The following is a 21,101-nucleotide window of genomic DNA, read 5'->3' as shown; positions in this document are numbered from 1 at the left end:
TATTTTCTCTAGAGGGTGATTCTTTGTCATGTTTCTACTGGAGGTAGGAGTTGACATCTCAACTCTAATCTCTTCCCTAGTTTCAGATATCTATTCTTCTCTATGATCAATAGATACTTCATCCTATAAATCATTTTTAGTCTCAAAAATAAATTCAACATTCTATCTAACAAATCCATAATTATCCTCTTCTTCATCAAAATTATAATCTACCATATTTTCTTTAGTACCAAACTTTTCATCAATCCTCACATTTGCGCACTCAACTATAGTCTTAGTTCTATACCTAAAACATCTATATGTTTTTCTTTCAATGAGTAACCAAGAAACATACCTTCATTGCTTCTAGGAACAAACTTACCTATATCATCATCTCTCTTTATGTAACACTTACTTCTAAATATTTTGAAATACTTGACTGATGGTGAGTGACAAAACCATAATTCATAGGGTGTCTTGCTCATACCTTTTCTAATCTATACTCTATTCAAAGTATATACTGTAGTCTTAAATGCTTCTCTCCAAAATGTCTTTGAGACAGCATTCTCAAATAACATTTCTCTTATTGCTTCAGTTATTGACTTGTTCCCTCTTTTAGTAATCCCATTTTGTTTAGGTATTCTAGGTGAAGATAATTGTCTTTTGATTCCATTCTCTTTATAGAACATGTTGAACTCTCTAGAAGTGAACTATCCTCCTTTGTCTGATCTTAAACACTTAATCTTAACACCATATTCATTTTCAACTCTATTCTTAACTATCTTAAATTTTTCAAAAGCTTCAAAATTCTCTTTAAGAAATGCTACCCACATCATTCTAATGAAATCATCAACAAAAGCCATAAATTACCTTTCACCATAGAATTCTCTAGTTCTTGTAGGACCACTTAGAGCTGTGTGAACAATCTCCAGTTTCTCTACAGTAGAGAATTTCTTGCTAGGAAAAGACACTTTCCTCTGCTTAGCCAAAATAAATTCCTTGTAGACAACATTAGTAGGCTTAATAATCTTAGGTAGATCTCTCACTGCAAATGTACTGCTAACTTTTCATAATATTATCAAAGTTTATATGAAAAAGCCTTCTATGCCATAACCAACTATTATCAAAATTTTCAACCAAATTTGTTATTTTAGTAGGATTCAACTAAAATACATTACCTCTAGATCTAGTTCTAGTTCCAATCAGCTTACCATCCTTGTCTTTGATAATGGAACTTTTCTCTGTGAACTGCAACATATATCCCTTGTCTACCAACTATCCAACACTTAACAAATTATGTTTCAAACCATCAACAAAGTAAACATTGTCAGTGTTAGTTTTACCATCAAGAGTAATAGATCCAATCCCTATAATATGACAAGTTGCATTATTACCAATCATGTTAAAAAATTTGTTTATATCACCAATCATGTGATGTAAACATCCACTATCAAATATTCAATTTGATTTCTTCTCAACTTGGGTAACTATAGCTCTCTCTTCTCTAATTTCTCTATCAAGGTTATCTTCCTTAATATCCACAAATCCTAATTCATCATCATTTTCTAATCCTTTTCATCAGATTCTTTGTCCTCATTAGCATATAAACAATTTTTATCCTTATTTGTTTTAGGCTGAAATTTTCTTCTAAATGTTTTCTCTCTTTTAGGATATTTAGATGCATAATGACTATATTAATCACAAGTCCAACACTTAAATATTTTCTTACTATCTTTCTCTCTTCTTACCAAAAGGGTCATTTCTTCTTCAATCTTCTTATCTTCTTTAAATCTTCTATTGCTGGCAAAATCTCTTCTTGCACTTGTACTTCTTGAAAAATTAGGTCAAATGTCCATAGCACTGAAAGCTATCTCAACTCTAGTTAATTCTCCAGAATGTTACATTTTTGCTTCTACAGATTCTAATATTTCAAGTAGAGTTTCCTTTGTGAAATTTTTGGTGTAGGAAATTACTGGTTGAATCATTTGAGTTGTTTTCTTGAGTGGTGGTGATAAACTTTTCAAGATCTTCCATATAACCTCATCATCATTTTTAGTTCCACCAAGAGATTGAATACCTCTAAATTTTTTTGATATTCTTCCTACATAATTTATGATGGATTCATCTTCCATCATCTTAGCATCTTGAAATGCATACATCCAACTTTGTAGTTTCATCCTTTTTGGATGATCATCACCTTCAAAAGTAACTTCTAATGCTTTCCAAATTTCATTAGAAGTTTGAAATGTCTTTACCTGATTGTATTCATTTTTTGGAAGAGCTAACAATAGGGCTTCTCTAGCTCTCACGTTACACATTCTCTTTCTCCCTCCCTACATTCCTCTAGCTTTGATCCTTTAACAATTTCCTTCTTAGCTTTCATGAAAATCCAATAACCCAGACCCATGCATAACATATAAATCTTCATTTTTTCCTTCCAACTATCATAGTTGGCCATCATATCTCAGAGTATCTTTCCTGAAAATATTCACTATTGATCACCCAAAGCTATTAAGCCTTATCTTCAAGGACCTGATGCTCCAATACCAATTGTTAGGATATATAGTCCATTGATATAACTAAGAGGTGGGGGAGTGAATCAATTATCCAACTACCATCACAAACAATACTCTTAAAAAAAATAAACCATGTGAGTAATATAAATTGAAACCACAACAAAGTACTCATACAAATTTAACATTAGATATTTTAACTAGGGAAATCCTTGATCAGAGGGAAAATCCTTGTGGGGATGGTATCCACAAGATGATGTACTAATATAAATATTCCTTATTAGAGGATAGACCCTATTAGGTGTTATTTACAACATTAAGTAAATATGAGTCCCTGTTAGGAGACTTTGAATCCCTATTAGGAGTTGTGCCAACCCTATCAGGAGTTGTGGAAGATAGTTAGATCCACTACCAAAACAACTTTAAGGATAAGATCAAAGAACCCACTGTCCAAATGATCTCTGTAATATTCCTTGTAGAATAATAGAACTATAATGTACTTCCTTACTCTATCTTTTTCCTATCAACTAGACCTTTTCTCCTTTAGATCTTGTGACCAGCACATCCAATGGTCCATTGGATCACTTACACACATTCATTAAGCATCCTACTCCTTCTTGCAATGTGCACTAGTACTCCACATTCCACTTGATCCTCTAAAGTAAAGTACCCATTATAAACACTAAACACATATTTCATTTATACCATATCTTCACAATAATTCCTTGATTCAGCCTTGAGGCTTTCCCAATTAATTAAAATAAGATAATTAATTAATTCACAATTACAACAACATTGTCAGCTCATAGTCTATACCAAAATTTACACATGTGAAACCACGTCTTATGCACACAGTGGCATCACCATAAAATTATCCCCTATCACTACTATTTGTGCATCACCTTCATTACATTTCAGATGAAAGATAATGATAGATCATTAGAACTCAATTTTCCAATTCTCTATTTTTGTATGGCTTCTAGTAAATCAAGTGTAACATCTGTACAACATCAAATCAGACTTAGTCCTTTAAACCACATCATCAAGACAACCTTAAGAATATATACTCCATTGTACATAATCTGAAACTTCTTCAGCTCCTACACATACTAAGATTATTGACTACTATTCTTCCAGTCTTAATAGAATTACTACTATGTTGACATTAATGAAAAATACAGTTATGAATGTAACATATCAATACTCTTCAATTCTTAGGCTACTCCCCCAAAGTAGATCATCAAAATTTATGCTAAGACATCACCATTATCATGACCATCATCACCTTGATCATCACCATCTTTATTAGCAGGATCATGATCACCATCATCATCAACATCACCAAAATCATCATCATCACCTTCTTCTTCTTCATCATTGCATAATAATCATTTGTGATCATCATTTACTTTGTCTTTTGACTCATTATAATTTTATTCTTCCATCACATTATTCTTTAACAAACTTCCTCTTGGATCATGTCTAATAAAAATGACCAGCTCGGTTTATATGAAATGCTAAAGTAAAACACTTTCTTACATTGGCTTGGAAGAACATAGGAATCATCTTCAACTGGCTCAAATGACCTTGTATTAATCATTGTAAATCCACTATCATGTTCAAGAATATTCTTATTAGGATCATTTTGATTCAGTTGTAGTCTATACCATTTGATGAAAAATAGAACTAATTTGAATGATTTAAAGTCACACTCAAGTATATAATCCAAAATGCCATAGTATTGATTTTCAAATTGTTGAGGATGTATGCCATTTCTAGACAAAACATTAGTGACCTAAAAGACTGCACTTATCTAAGAATCACAAGTTTTCTTTGTTTTGTCCAACTTTTTAATGCAAAATTTATGGCCATGGTAGTACATAGATTTGTGGTGTTTGATATGAAATTATTCAAATATGTCAAGATTATTTGCATCAATTTGTGAGTTGATATTAAACTTATGGGTCATGATTAGTAATCTTTTGCATACCTTTCTATCTCTTAAGCCATATGCTAGATCAACTATCATTGGTGTAACATTGGAATCTCCATTGCAATGAGCTTCTTTAAGAAATGATGCAACACCATCCCATGTTAATAAGTGACCATTTTTTTGAGATTGTTGAATCCATACTGTCAACCAATCAAGATTGTTTGCAATATATAAATGTAGTGTATCTCACTCATGCCCAACTATAAAGAAAACAACTAGAATAGTTAGAAACAACTTATATCAATGATGGATAAGAATTAATTAACTACAATAATATCTTATAATTACCTCTCACTCTTCTCAATCTACCTTTCTCCATCAGATACTGCCCTTCAAATTTTTTAATAGAGTTGGGATTCCAAATACGATTTACATGTATATTTGTCAGAAATTTTGGAAGATATTCACTAATATACACGATGGTCTGGTATAACATATATCCCTCTATCTTAGAACCCTTAAGACATACTCTTTATCAAGATAATCCCTTCATATATTTCAAGTGCCTCTCAACCATCCACATTGACTTAGTTTGTACAAGTAAACACAATTCAATCTCCTCAACTTGATGTATGGGGCAATGTTTTTGAGTATTGAAAAAAGTTGAACTTAGACACTTTTTCATTTCACACATAAGCTATGGAATTTTTCTCTTCCAATAGTTTATATTTTTTATTATCAATTTCTTTAGATGATAACCAACTAAAAGAGATTCAACATGCAAGAACATATAAATGAGATTTCAGATAAAAATATACGATAGAATACATAAGAAGTAAAACAACTCATAAATATAATATATGTACAAAAAATCTAAAAAATAACACTTCTAACCTCATGTATTTTCCAATATCATATATAACTTTTTTAATACTATTGTCAAACTGGTGTGGGGGGGGGGATAGAAGTAAAACATACTGCAATCATTGAATTTTTTTTTTTTTTTCAATATATTATGAAATAATACAATAGGTAGTACATGAAATTTTACAAATATATTGTAAATAGAGAACATGACTTACTTTGATGAAGGTATGTCAATCATGTGTTTTCAACCTTGGGCCAAAATCACCTTTCTTTGATACAAGACTGCTTAAATTTGTAGCAAATCATGTGAGATTTTTTTTATGACTTCTTTTAAGGTATCACTTTGTTTCTCTATTAATAACCAAGGAAGGACACTTGTATTTATGTGGCCTCTATTTCTATTTGATTCAATGAAATCTTTCAGTGCATGATTGGATTCATGAATGTCATTATAAATTTTTGCAATTTTTCTCTATCATGCCTTCCGTCTAATACTTTTCACAATATCTCTATTACATTCTTTCCAATATGCATAGTATCAAACAAATACATGATTGAAAAATCCTTGTAGTAAGATAACCTACTAGATTGAGTAGGATAACTTTTTATTTTTCTAGCAAGTTGGTCATCGATGCCTTGATGACCTTCACAAGCATCAATTACATCATTACTAAATAAAAGATAATATCAAAATATAAATTTTAAACTTCAAACCACAAATTAGACATTACCTCAATGATTTCATCGATCATTTTCTAACTTCCATAAATGAGGTGTCAGTATTCATGACCTTGATTTTGTCTCTTATTTTTCATTAATTTTTTTTTCAATAATTCGATACTTATGATTATTGTGGAGAAAGTGCCTAAACTCATCGAACACATACCTTCCTAAACTTCTTGAAGGACATGATTTTATCTTTAGACCACAAAATGGACATGCAAATTTTTCCTTTGTTTGAAGACGTAAAATATCACAATTGGATCATGTGCAATTATCATGTGCAACTTAAGCATACAAATGTAATGTGTAAGCACTATAACATACCAAAAATATGTGACCTAAATAATATAAGATACTACAAAAATGAGTGAGCCCAGGGGAATCATGTATTGTCCATACAAATATTGCATGGATTTGAAATTCCCTTTGTTCTATTGGTGTAGAGATGTCATATGTAGTGACTCCATTGTTGGAAATTTGATTGAAAAGCATATGTTGAAGATCAAAAAGGGAGATTGGTTGATAAAGAATGTTTTCAATCATTGTTTTGTCATTGATGTCAAACTTTCTATTTATAGCAATGGAATTTTTTATAAGATCCAAGTACTATCACTTAGTTGATTGATGAAGAGGATTTGATGAACAAGATGTAACAAGAGCACTTAAGGGAAAGGTTGAGTTATGATGTTGTAATGAAGTGCAAGGATCATTTAGGACAATGGTTAAATGATGTATTGATAACATATTTAAAGACACAGAGGTTGGTCACACTTAGAAACATAAGAGGAATAAGTTGTAACAAGGTTGACTACAAAGATTAAACTAAGTTCATTAGTGGGTGTCGAGAAAGTTGGAGCCGAGAAAAAGAAAAATCTAGTGTGTGTCAAGTGATCTTCAGGAGCCAAAAAAAGTTCAAGTGTTGAGAAAAGTATCAGGTGCTGAGCATCAAAAAATCTTAGTTGGTGCCAAGTGAACTTCAGGTGCTGAGCATCAGTAAAAACATATTTGATGTCGAGTAACACAGTATGTGCCAAGCATTAGGATTTCAATAGTGCCGAGTTGCTGCATTATTTTAAATGATGAAGATTCACCAAATATGAGATGACAAAGTGGCTGCCTTGAATTTTGTGAACCAGTTGGAGGATAAGGATGATGAGTTGGTGGCACAAATCTATGTAAACCATTTTTTGGAGAATTCAAAAGGATTATTCAAGAAGTTTCAAGAGGAAATAAAATATGGGTTAGATACAATGAATCCTACCTAATCCATATGAATTGAAATTAAAGAATGGAAAAATTGAGTAGGAAAGGAACTCCAAGACTTCTATTTAAGGAGTCATAGACCAAGATGCTACTATTACTAAAGTGGCAAATTGCAAAGTGGTAAGAAGGGTGTCAAGGAGAAGGAATCTAGGAGAAGAACAAAGAATAGAGACTCTGCTTATACAAGTGGTCAAGAAGAGATGATTGCACTAGTACAGTGAGCATGGAGACTCAAGGAGACTAAGCTTGAAAGGAGGGCGAGCTATCAAAGTTACAGGGATTGATGGCCAAGTAGTGTGAAGAGTTGAAAAGTGATATGAGATCTGCAAGTTGAGTTGTATTCAGTAATTAGGTCAAAATCTCTAATTGTTACTCTATAGCAATTGTATCAGTTAGGATAGAAGGAAAATTCTATGGACTTAGGTTGGCCTAACAACGATTTGTAAATCCTTTAATAGGGTGGCATTCCAAATGAATATTCTAAAGTCCTCTAACCAGGCCCACTTCTAACAGGGTGGTTAAATCCTCTAACAAGGTCACATTTAATAGTGTTTTGTAAGCCTTTAACAGGGTAGGCCTTTCACACGACATCACTTTAGAAGAGTGAGAATTGAGTAGCATGCTACTAGTGGTTTTTCTCAAATTGGGTTTCCATGTAAACCACTGTGTTATGTGTTGATGTTTTATGTGTTATGCTTTCATGTTGATTTATAGTAACTTGTTAAATTGAAAAGTTAAAGCTTGGATGAATGAATGATTGAATGGACACACTAGACTTAGTGAAAAAGTTTGAATAGGACATTTGGACCTTGAATAACTAATTCACCCTCCCTTCTCAGTTATTCTAAATCATTTCTAACAATTGGTATCAGAGCCATCTGCTGATTTAGTTTCAAGGTACTAGAAGTAGGAAGATCAAGATGTCTAAGAGGGAAGTTCCCAAGCTCAACAAAGATAACTTCATTGCATGGAAGAGTCTAATGAAATTTCACCTTGGATCAATAGGTGACTATGAAAAAAATTCAATTGGAACAGAACATGTAAATTTAACTAGACCTCTTACTGTAGATGATTTGAGCAAAAGAAAGGAGCATAATCAAGCAATGTTGGAGATTGCCTCTACACTCAGCTATGCAAAATACGATGATATCAAAAATTGTGACACTGCATTCAAGATGTGGAAATACCTAATAGATATCTATGGAGGAGATCATAATGTTTAGAGAGCAAAGAGAGAAAGCATCAGAGGAAATTTTGATGACATGAAAATGGAGGAAGGTGAAAATGTTGCTCAATATGCTACTAGAATGAAAGAAGTGGTAAGTGCAATAAGAAGTCTAGGTGGCCAATTGGAAGAAGAAACTATCAACAAAAAATACTAAGAACTCTACTCCCTATCTATGCTATTAGAGTTTTAGCCATCCAAGAGCTAAGGTGTGTACAAGGAAACACACTAACCTTTGAAGGAATAGTGGGAAGACTTATTGCATTTGAATTGTCCAACTTTGACAACTACAGACCTAAGAACCTTGAATTTGCTTTCAAGGCCAAGATGACAACAAAAGACAATGAGGAGGAGACATCAAGCAAGAAAAGAAGAAAAGGAAAACATGCATCCAATAATAGCAGTATAGATGAGGAAGATGTGGAACAGTTAGAAGCACTATTGGCTAGAAGATTCCATAGAGGCAAAGGAAAATTCAAAGGTAAGCTCCTTGTCATATGTTTCAATTGTAATGAAGTAGGTCATATTGCTACAAGGTGTACACAAAAGAAGAACTACAAAGAATGAAATAAACACAAGAACAAAAAAGAAGATGATAGCAAAGACTACAAGGAAAAAGGCAAAAGATGCTACATTGTTGAAGAAGATACTACTGAGAATGATGATGAAGTAGTCTATGTGGCCATGAAGGATGAATCAGATAAAGATGAAGATGAAGCAACAACATTGGTTACCTATGTGAATAAGAATAACAAGTGGATCATAGATAGTGGATGCTCACATCACATGACAGGAGATAAAACTAAGTTCATTACCTTTACTCAATATGATGAAAATAGTGTTAGATTTGGTAATGATGCTCCATGTCAAATTAAAAGAAAAGGTTCAATTAAACTCATAGAGAAAATTTCATGTGATAATGCATAATATGTTGAAGGATTGAACTACAACTTGTTGAGTGTACCACAGCTAGGCAATGTAGGTTGCAAAGTAGAATTTGGAAACAAAACTACCAAGATCTATGACATTGATAGAAATCTGATAGGAAAAGGTGAACACACTAGGAATAACTTGTTTTACCTAGATATGGAAGATGCAACTTATATTGTTGTTAGATTTGATGATGTATGGATGTGGTATAAAAGATTGTGTCATGTTAATTTTGACAATCTGATTAGTATCAGCAAAAAGAAGAAGGTTAGAGGGTTGCCCAAATTGAAGATACCTAAAAACACAATGTGCAAACAATGTCAACTAGGGAAGATTACTAAGTCTAGTTTCAAAAGAAAAACATACACTTCCAAAGAAGTACTAGAGTTAGTCCATATAGACTTATGTGGTCTAATAGAAGTGCAAAGCTACCTAGGAGATAGATACATAATGCTATTTGTAGATGACTATTCTAGGATGATGACTGCTATGTTTTTGAAGCAAAAATCTAATGTATTTCAAATGTTTAAGTGGTATTTGGCTAGAGCTGAGAAGGAAATAGGAAAGTGTCTAAAGTGCCTAAGGTTAGACAAAGGAGGTGAGTTTACATCAAAAGAATTTGAAATATTCTACAATGATAAAGGTATCAAAAGGAAAACATCAGCACCAAGAACTCTACCTCAGGATGGTATTTTTGAAAGAAGAAATAGATCAATGATAGACTATGTTAGAGCCTTGATGATGGAGAAAATGTTGCACTAAAGTATTGGAGAGAAGCTATAAGAACTATTGTTTACACCCTAAATAGAGTCCAAGTCAAGAAAGGTACAAATGCAACACTTTTGAATTGTGGTATGGTTACTCACCTAATGGTAAACATTTCAAAGTCTTTTTTTGCAAATGCTATATTCTTAAAGACACTAGAAATGGAAAGTTTGATGCAAAGAGTGATGAAGGCATATTCCTTGGCTACTCCACTAGAAGTAAGGCATATAAGTGTTTGAATACTAACACTAATAAGATTGTGGAAAGTGCAAATGCAAATTTTGATGAGCATGCAGAAGTCCAAGTTGATGAGTCTTTACATCTAGAAGATTATAGATCTTTTGTATACTTCTATGAAGGAATGACTATTGAAGTCAATGCTGCTAATCAAGTTGGGAATCGGCAAAAAATCTCAGTATCAGCTGAGTCACGCCTAGTGAATGCTGTGCTGCATTCAAAAGCCAAGTTGCAAAATATAGAGAATGCACATTTTGACTCTAAAATTAGTGCACATGGGAGAAATGATGAAATTCCAAATGAAGGAGAGTAAAATGACTCTAAAGCTGAGGGTTCAAACATGGAAAGAAGGATAGAACCAAGGTTATCCAAGTATGTAAGAAGACATCACCTTGTAGATCAAGTAATTGGTGACAAGGATGCCAGACCAATGACAAGGAATGGACTAAGGAATGAGTCATGTCTACTGAGCAAAGTTGAGCCCAAAATAGTGAACAATGCACTACATTATGATGACTAGTATAAAGCTATGGAAGATGAGATAGATCAGATTGAGAAGAACAAAACATGAACCCTAGTTCCTAGACCAGCTGATAAGAATGTAATTGGTACCAAATGGGTGTTTAGGAACAAACTTGATGAAAATGGTGAGATAACAAGAAACAAATCCAGACTAGTTTGCAAAGGCTATGCACAAGAAGAAGCACTAGATTATGGGGAAACATTTGTCCCTATTGCAAGAATGGAAGGAGTAAGAACACTACTTGCATATGCTGCATACAAAGATTTCAAAGTCTACCAAATGGATGTGAAGTCTTCTTTTCTGAATGGTATAATGGAAGAGGAAGTCTACATAGAACAACTTGAGGGATTTTTTGATGACAAGAACAAGGATATGGTTTGCAAACTGCACAAAACACTTTATGGTTTGAAGCAATAACCTAGAGCATGGTATGAGAGACTACACAAATATCTTGTGAAGATAGGATTTGAGAGAATAGATGACAAAAAACTCTTGTACATCAAGGCTAAAAAAGGTAAAGACATTTTGATATCATAAATATTTGTTGATGATATAATATTTGGAGGAAAAGATGTTCTTTGCAAAGATTTTGCTGATCAAATGAAACATGAGTTTGAGATGCCAATGTTTGGAAAAATCAAATTCTTTGTTGGTTTTTAAGCACATCAATTGAAGTATAGCATATTTGTGACCCAATCAAAATACATCAAGGAGATACTCAAAACATTTGGATTAGAAGACTCAAAACTAGTCAACACACCAATGACAACTAGACATAAGCTATCCAAGAATGATAAGTCTGCTGAAGTGAATCAGACATTGTATAGATCAATGATTGGAAAGTTATAGTATGTTGTACTTAGTAGACTAGACATTGCATTAGTTGTTGGAATAGTGGCAAATTTTTTTGCAAATCCAAGAGAAAATCACCTGATGATAGTAAAGAGAATATTGAAGTACCTAAAAGGAACTGATGACTTTGGTTTTTATTACAAGAGAAGTGAAAAGTTTGAACTAAGAGCCTACACTGATGCAAATTGGGGAGGTAACATTGATGATAGGAAAAACACCAGTGGAGGAGCACTTTTTTAGGGAAAATATTGATTACATGGACCAAAAAAAAGAAAAATTGTACCTTATAGTCCACTACAAAAGTTGAATATGTTGCAGCTACTATCAATTGCACCAATATTGTATGGATCAAACATTTGCTGCAAGTTATAAAGGAAGAGGTAAATGGGCTAGTGATACTTTATTGTGATAATACAAGTGCTATCAACATATCAAAGAACCCTGTAATGCATGCTAAAACCAAGCATATTGCAATTAAGTATCACTATGTAAGAGAGTTGGTGGAAGACAAACAAGTGAAGATGGAATATGTAAGCTCAAAGGAACAAATTGCTAACATCTTCACAAAAGCATTACCTAAAGATGCTTTTGAGTATCTTAGATGTAAGTTAGGGGTGATACCCCTAACCAAGGCTACTTGAAGAAAAAGAAAGACTGCCCTGCATCAAATGAGTTGATTTTTGAGATATTACACATTGATGCATAGGATATCTACTTTAGGATTCATGCCTAAAGTAATTGAAGTGCTGAAGTTCCAAATCAGTCACAAGCAAGGTGACAGAGGGAGAAATTAAATGAATCTACAAATTTTACACCTGCATGGTAAGATGCTAATATGTTTTTGACATTGTTGTCAAAGAGGGAGAAATAGCAAAAAACTAATCAACAACTATTGAGAAGATAAAGAATGAAGAAAGAGGGAGTTAAGGTAGAAACTAATCAAATGAAGATTTTCAAGTCTAGAGGAAGAAAAAGAGAAGGTGAAGAAGATAATAAAAAAAGAGAATAGCAGAAGATGAGAAATGTATATAGAGGGAGAAAATAAAGAAAGGATACAATGGCTAAGAGGGAGAAGCTGAAATGAAGCAATCAGGATAGTAGATCAAGAAAGGGAGATGTAAAAATTGATGGTGATGGTAATACAATTAGTTTTTGGCATTTGACTTACTATTCTAACTCGGTTAGCATATGGTTAAATAGTTTAGTCTGATGGTTGATCAGTTTGGTTTGCCATCAATGCCAAAGAGGGAGATTGTTGGAAATCTGATTGAAAAGCTCATTATTGAAGATGAAAGAGGGAGATTGGTTGATAAAGAATGTTTTCAATCATTGTTTTGTCATTATGTCAAAACTACTATTTATAGGAATGAAATTTTCTTATAAGATCCAAGTACTATCACTTAGTTGATTGATGAAGAAGATTTGATCAACAAGATGTAACAAGAGCACCTAAGGGAAAGGTTGAGTTATGATGTAATGAAGTGCAAGGATCAATTAAGATAATGGTTAAATGATGTATTGATAACATACTCAAAGACACAAAGGTTGGTCACACCTAGAAACATTGGAGGAATAAGTTGTAACAAGGTTGACTGCAAAGCTTAAACTAAGTTCATTAGTGGGTGCCAAGAAAGCTAGTTGAAGCCGAGAAAATTCTCAGTTGGAGCCGAGAAAAAGGAAAATCTAGTGTGTGCCGAGTGATCTTTAGGTGCCAAGCGAAGTTCAAGTGCTGAGCATTAGAAAATCTTGGTGCCAAGTGAACTTCAGGTGCGGAGCATCACTAAAAATGTAGTTGATGCCGGGTAACATAGTATGTGCCAAGCATCAGGATTTCAATAGTGCCGAGCTACTATATTATTTTAAATGACAAAGATTTTCCAAATCTAAGCTGACAAAGTGGTTGCCTTGAATTTTGTGAACCAATTGGAGGATAAGGATGATGAGCTGCTGGCAAAAAATTGTATGTAAACCATTTTTGGGCGAATTCAAAAGGATTATTCAAGAAGTTTCTAGAGGAAAAAAAATATGGGTTAGATACAATGAATCCTACCTAATCCATATGAATTGAAATTAAAGAATGGAAGAATTGAGTGGGAAAGGAACTCCAAGACTTCTATTTAAGGAGTCATAGACCAATATGTTGCTGCTACTGAAGTGCCAAATTGTGAAATGGTTAGAAGGGTGTCAAGGAGAAGGCATTTAGGAGAAGAATAGAGCACAAAGACTCTGCTTCTACAAGTAGTCAAGAAGAGATGATTGCACTGGTATAGTAAGCATGGAGACTCAAGGAGACTAAGCTTGAAAGGAGGGCAACTTGTTAGAGTTGCAAAGATTGAAGGCTAGGCAATGTGAAGAGCTGAAGAGTGATCTGAGATCTGAAAGTTGAGTTGTATTTAGTAATTAGGTCAAAATCCCTAATTGTTACTCTCTAGAAATTGTATCAGTTAGGATAGAAGGAAAATCCTATGGACTTAGGTTCTCCTAACAGCCATTTGTAAATCCTTTAACAGGGTGGCATTCCAAGTGAATGTTCTAAAGTCCTCTAACTAGGCCCACTTCTAATAGGGTGGTTAAATCCTCTAACAAGGTCACATTTAATAGTGTGTTGTGAGCCTTTAATAGGGCATCACTTTAGAAGAGTGAGAATTGAGTAGCATGTTACTGGTGGTTTTTCCCAAATTGGGTTTCCACGTAAATCACTATGTTATGTGTTGATCTTTTATGTGTTATGCTTGCATGTTGATTTATAGTAACTTGTTGAATTGAAAAGCTAAAGCTTGGATGAAAGAATGGTTGAATGGACTCACTAGACTTAGTGAAAAAGTTTGAATAGGACAGTTGGACCTTGAATAATTGATTCACACCCCCCCCCGGGCAGTAATTCTAAAGCATTTCTAACACTAATGAACATAAACATTATATAATTATTATGACCATTTTGATGCACTATTTATAAATTAATTCAGATAACTATTAAATGAAAAAAATACGTAGTACAATCATTGGAAATATTATGTGCTCCCTCTTTATGGACACCCAAGGAGGAATGTTATTGTTAATAACAAAAATAGGTGACACTGAGTAAACATATATCATATCTCCAAATGGATTGACACCATCCACTGCCAATGCAAGCTTGAGATTACAAGGTTCTTCTTTAAAGTGTGTCCATGATTCTTCTATCTCTTTAAATATAGAACCATCCATAGTAATTTACATAATTTCATCTTGACTTCTATTGTGTCATGCCCAAGAATTCTACGAGATAAAAACACAACTAATTTTTTATATTTTTTATAATAAACTAAAGGCAAAACTACGTTTGGGGTGTAATGGTTGTGAGCTCCTAACCTTTCTTGCACCCTATATGAGTTTTCTCGATTATATAAGTGGTATCAATTTGTGTTATTTCAAAAATAAGGGTTCCAAAGTTGTGACGAGAAGATGCTATAACAATTTATCATTTTAATTTCTATTAATATTAGGTCTCTCTCTATATATACTTTTTAAAATTTTATTTTAATTTATTTGTTTATTTATTTATTATCATTATGATTATTATTATTATTATTAGTTACTATTATTCAACTCTTATTATATTTATTATTTGAAACACCCATACTTCTACTCAATATGCACTTTCCTTTTTGTTACTAATATTAGCGACATTAAATATTGCTAATATTAATAATAACCAACAATTGTTTATCTTAACAAATTAAAGGTTAAATGTCCACCCTTAACAAATAATTTTCTATGTAATATAGAATAAGTATGTCTATTACTTCCCCACCCCTCAAATATCCAAGATCAATTTATACCATAATCAATTTATCCTTAAAATAATTTACATTTTAGATTTAACCCCAAAATTATTACTTTATCAAATTTCCTCATACTTCTAACTTTCTTTTCTAATATTCAATCTAATCTACATAAGATAACACCTAAGAAACATAAACCATTTTATATTTAAAAGATAAACAAGAGTACACTCTAATCCTCTATGTCCTAATAACACATATACTACACATTTTATATCACAACTAATATAACTATATTATCCTATCCATAATTAATCCTATATCAACCTTAAATGTAAACCCCCACTAAAAGCTATCTTAATTGCTATATTCATAACTAGACAGAGGTGGAAAGGATCTTCAACAGATACTTTTATATTCCTAGCTCATGCTAAGCACCTAGGAGAAAGTGGGTGGTGACAAGACTTAAAACTTATTTAAGCCTTCTTACATGTACTCCACCTTGCTTGGTTTACATGTGCAGAAGGAAGTCGGGATAAAGTTGACAAGCATGAAGTGTGATCATGTTGTTAGATCCATACTTGCTAAGGACTATGTATTTGTTTGTTTTTTAAATAAACCTAAACTTGCAACATGGATAAGGTTAATGGATGAAGTTTCTGGTGGCTTAGACCCTTTCCAAGCGTACTTGCATGGGTGAAAAGGGGCATTGAATGCCATGTCTCATCATCAAGGCACCTAAAAAGGGGTAGGAGATGTCTGACACTTATCAGATTTTTGTCATGGATTTGCAAGAATGCTTAAAAGCTTCCAAAGCATCTATCGCCAAGATGGGGACATGATTGCTCTTTTACCTTTGTCAAAATTATTACTTTCTTGGTGGTAAGTACTTGAAGGTGGTCAGCTAGGTAAGTAGAAGGCTTTTCCAAGTGCCTTTCTTGCTTGAAATGTTTTTATACTTGCATTAATTCCTAGCCTGAGTATGTGGAAATAATTAAGATAGACTATATATTTTCATTTATTGTATTAGATGAGTTAGGAATTATAAACTTTTAAAAAATAAAATTATTATGTCTATATGCTTTTCATAGGGTATGTCATGAATATAAACTAGGTCTGACATTTATTTATTAAGGGAGATTTTAAAAATTGATTTCTTTTTATTATTATTACTTGACAATTAAGAACCCGTATTTTATTTCAAGACTATTATTTTAATTGATTGTAATAGAATGAGTTTTTTTTTGGTCTGCGAATACATTTTCTAGAATGTAAAATATGCATCTACATGCCTCTTCTAAACTTTTCAAGTTGTCTAGTTCCTTCCATGCATTCTTTGTGGTGGTTAAGATTGAATTGGTGATGATCTATTATTGCATTATGCTTTAACATTTTCTCTTCCAACAAACAATTTAACATGAAGCTGCTATCATCTTGCTAACAACATCTAATTGCAAAAAGAACTCAAGGAGTCTTGAAACTAAAATTTACATTGCATCAACTATTCCATATGCTTTAATGCCATCCAAGTCCATAAATTTAAGCTATCTACAATCCATTACTATCCAATGCATATCCTACAACTAATTCAATTTCAATGCTAAGCATCGAGCATCTAAATTATTCTCATGTAATAGAGGAGATAAAGATATCAAGGAGATAATTGTTCAATTAGTTCCTAATAGTATAACATGACAAAAAATTCTTTCCTTCAACAATTTCCAATATTTAAGTATAGATAAGACCACCTCAACACAACAAAATATCTCCTACATGATCCTTTCAAGTTTACTTTCATTACAATATCAAATAGGAACAAAGGTGGTGGAATGACCATAACTAGTTATACACAATGGAAGGACAATTTGAAACATACATTACTCTAATCTTTCTCTTTCCATTGACATATGAATAGGAGACAATCACTACACTTTTACAATATGTTTTGCTTCACATAACATATGAGGTTTATCTCTCCCTTTTCTACACAATAATAATGAGTCTCCTCCTATACAAGGAACAAACTTCATAACATCAACCTCCCAAGCTCTTCAAATGAATACATACACAAGAGAAACAATATGGGGAACTATGGAGGCTCAACTCCCAACCTAGTCCTCGAGGAGGCCACCCATCAAGCTTGGGAAAACAAGGCATATACAATTGCATACTATACATTCACAAGCCATGCATATTCACAAAAATATGACCAGATTTAACACAATACAACTACATCACATCCCATCCCAAGGCTTTGCACAAAGATTCAACAAATGAATCTAGTATAGGGTGAATGTGGGCTCTCACCATGAGGAGGATTTATAAAGCTTTAATTCATAATAAATGCATCTTCTCAATATTAATATGCCCTTTCGAGACATACATTCTCTTCCCTTCCACACACCTCCTTATACCTCCCAAAATGCAAGTAAGCAACATGAGCACATTCCATTGAACATATACAATCCTCTCCACACATGGGAGTGTTCCTCAACTACATATGTGAGCCCAACTAACCCCCTTCACCCGAGTATCTCTTCCCTCCCAAGGGTGAGTGATGCTTCACACCCATTTTACAAAACACATACAATAAAAAAAAGCAAGATTCAAGGAAGGATTCCCACAAAACTTCTCACATGCAACACTACAACAAGATCTTTTTCCACAAACACAACTACAATACATCAAAATTCACCATGAAATGAATAACACCACGTCAATCTACATACAAAATGATGAACACTAGGGATCAATGATACCAACCTCACTCCAAGAAAATGGCAATCGATAGTTGTAGAAGAGCTCCCTTTTTCTCCAAACCCTAGTTGTCTCTAAAGATAGAGAGTGGCCAAGTGAGTTTCTAATTTTTCCATACCCCTATATATCCCTCTCATTTTCGGATTCAATAAAGAATGCAATTCTTATGGGGTCTCCTAAATCAACTAGGCACCCTAGAGGTCATTATTGCCCCCCTAACTTAAGGTACTAACATGGGTAGGGTTTATTTTTGTCACAAATTCACCTTAGAGTTACTTGATGACCCTCCCAATGCTAGGTAATTTAATTTCAAATTTTTTCCATGGTGATAACCTTGTTCTCATTACTAATTTTGACAATAATCAAATTTCTCAATTAAGGCATTTTACTTAGAATAAGGTGGCCACATGATCCATCACCAAAGAACATATTATTTCACATAAAAAATACAAGTGTCAAGTGACACACACTCACAATGCACTATACATCACACATGACACATTCATAATCTACACATGAAACACATACTACACACATTCATCTCACGTTTACAAAATAAGTACATCACAACGAGGTTTATGAATCTTACAAAGATTCACCTTGGTAGAGTCATTTAAACATGTTTCCATACCTTGTTTCCCCATTAAATTTCCATGGTTCCTCTTCCTACACATCAAACTCGAGCATCAGTAGTCCAAGGAGTCAAATAAGCATATACAACATAAGTGTATATAATAATATCCATATTAACATAATTCAAATTAAATATCCTTTCCTAATCTTTCAATTATTCCACTCGAAATGTTAAGCTATCAAAATTTGCATGTCATAAGCATCATAATCAAATTAATATCCATCCATACATTAAAAATATTCAAAACAAATTAACATTTTGCATTACATCAAAATCTAATAATATCATGTCATAAAGCTGCATCCAAATATTTTCGAACATTTCCTACTCAATAACAAGTTCTTTGTGAGTATAAAAATGGAAAACACTACTAAAATATCAAATCCATAGGTAAAGAAAATCCACTATACATCCAAATCTATCAAAATATCAAGGTCTCAAATATCAAAATGTAAATAAAACATCCAGGCTATGACTGGTCGGGGTGAGGCCTCACATATTGTGTACATGGTAATCTATAAATTGTGCCAAGCTAGTGCACATGAATAATCATTTAAGACGAGGAATAATGGGAATGTACCGAAGAACCTTGTGAGGAACCTTTGTTGTTATTTGATCTAACTGATATCTACTAATATGAAAATTAGGAAATTCTGTTGCAAATTCATGTTGTTTATGATATAGAATGTGATTATTGAGACATGGATGTATTGTTTGATACTTCATTCCAATTTAATTCATAATGGTAGATAAGTCTCAGTATGAATGAGGCATAATGTTTGATGATGGTAAAAAAACTCACCTATCAACCTACAACAAAAAAAATGAATTGTTAATATAATGAATAGTAATGGTATGCTAATATTGAAGATGACAAAAATGGCATACCTTAGCATACGTGACATTTCTACATTGGATAAACCATTCATAACCTTTAAGTTCACCAACAACACTATAGAAAATAGAAGATTTGTTTGGGAGCTTTGGTATAGGGGCTTGTGTGCCTTCTCAAGTATAAGTATATCAAGACCATCTTAATCATTATTAGATGTAGTAGTACCATCATTGTGAGCATCTTAATCAGCCGTGCCAATACTATCTTCTTCAATCATGCCCTCTGGCACATTATCATCTTTTTCCTTGAGAGTGTTATCCTTATCTTGGATATTCATGCCTCCATATCCCTCCAATTAGAAACCCACATTCACCAATTGACAAAATTTTTGACCCCCTTCAACATGACCATGTTGCCTACAATGACTTTGGGTTGTTGTGATTAGAATTCTTTGATTCTTTAAGCCCTTACACTTTTTGTAAGGAAAATTACATTTGTCAACTTTTCTTTGGAACTAAGACCACAATCTAGAAACTATCTCATTATTTTGTTCTCAATTCATATTGCCAGGTGTGTTTTTTCTTCATAGGAAAATATATCTAAAAAATTATTGGACATGTTGTACTTAATGTTTATATCTGCACATATGGTTTTGAAATAAAACTTTGATCACCTCACTCAAATTCACTCATATTATGTGCTGAGAGAAATTGTTCTTAGAGATGTGACCTAGCTATTAGAGCTTACTAATGATGCTAAATAGACCAAACTAAAAGATAATCCTTAGCAATATTACACTTATCTATATTTCTTGAACATATCTCTTAGTTATACAAGAGTAAGCTTACATTCATTCAACATCTCCCTTGCCAATTAGTGAGTGTAGTCATTCATTGAGTGGTAGTAGAGCATAGAATTTAGAGTTTTTTTTATGTGTAGCCTTTCATTCCTCATCATTCTCCCAATGGAATCTATATATTCAATGGTAACACCATGCTCAAATCAACATTATGTCCAAACTCCAGAGGCCAAACCTTCATGATTCTTAGATTGCCAATATTAAACATGGGAAATGATCTACACTAAGTTTCAGTTAGAGGATTTTATCATGTCATACCTAGGTTCACCATGCTCCAAAGACTAAAGTGACTAGCAATTTTCTCATTCTCTTCAGTAATTCTAAAATTTATGTCAAATATCACAGTAACAATTAGACACCTTCTAAACTATAGAACATGATAATATTATACATTATAGGCATTCAAAATATACCAAAAGCATATACATAATATAGTGATACA

Source organism: Cupressus sempervirens, chromosome 4, assembly GCF_028749045.1.
Source record: "Cupressus sempervirens isolate cs-2001-9-10 chromosome 4, ASM2874904v1, whole genome shotgun sequence".
NCBI lineage: Eukaryota > Viridiplantae > Streptophyta > Pinopsida > Cupressales > Cupressaceae > Cupressus > Cupressus sempervirens.
Note: the sequence above shows the minus strand (reverse complement) of the source record.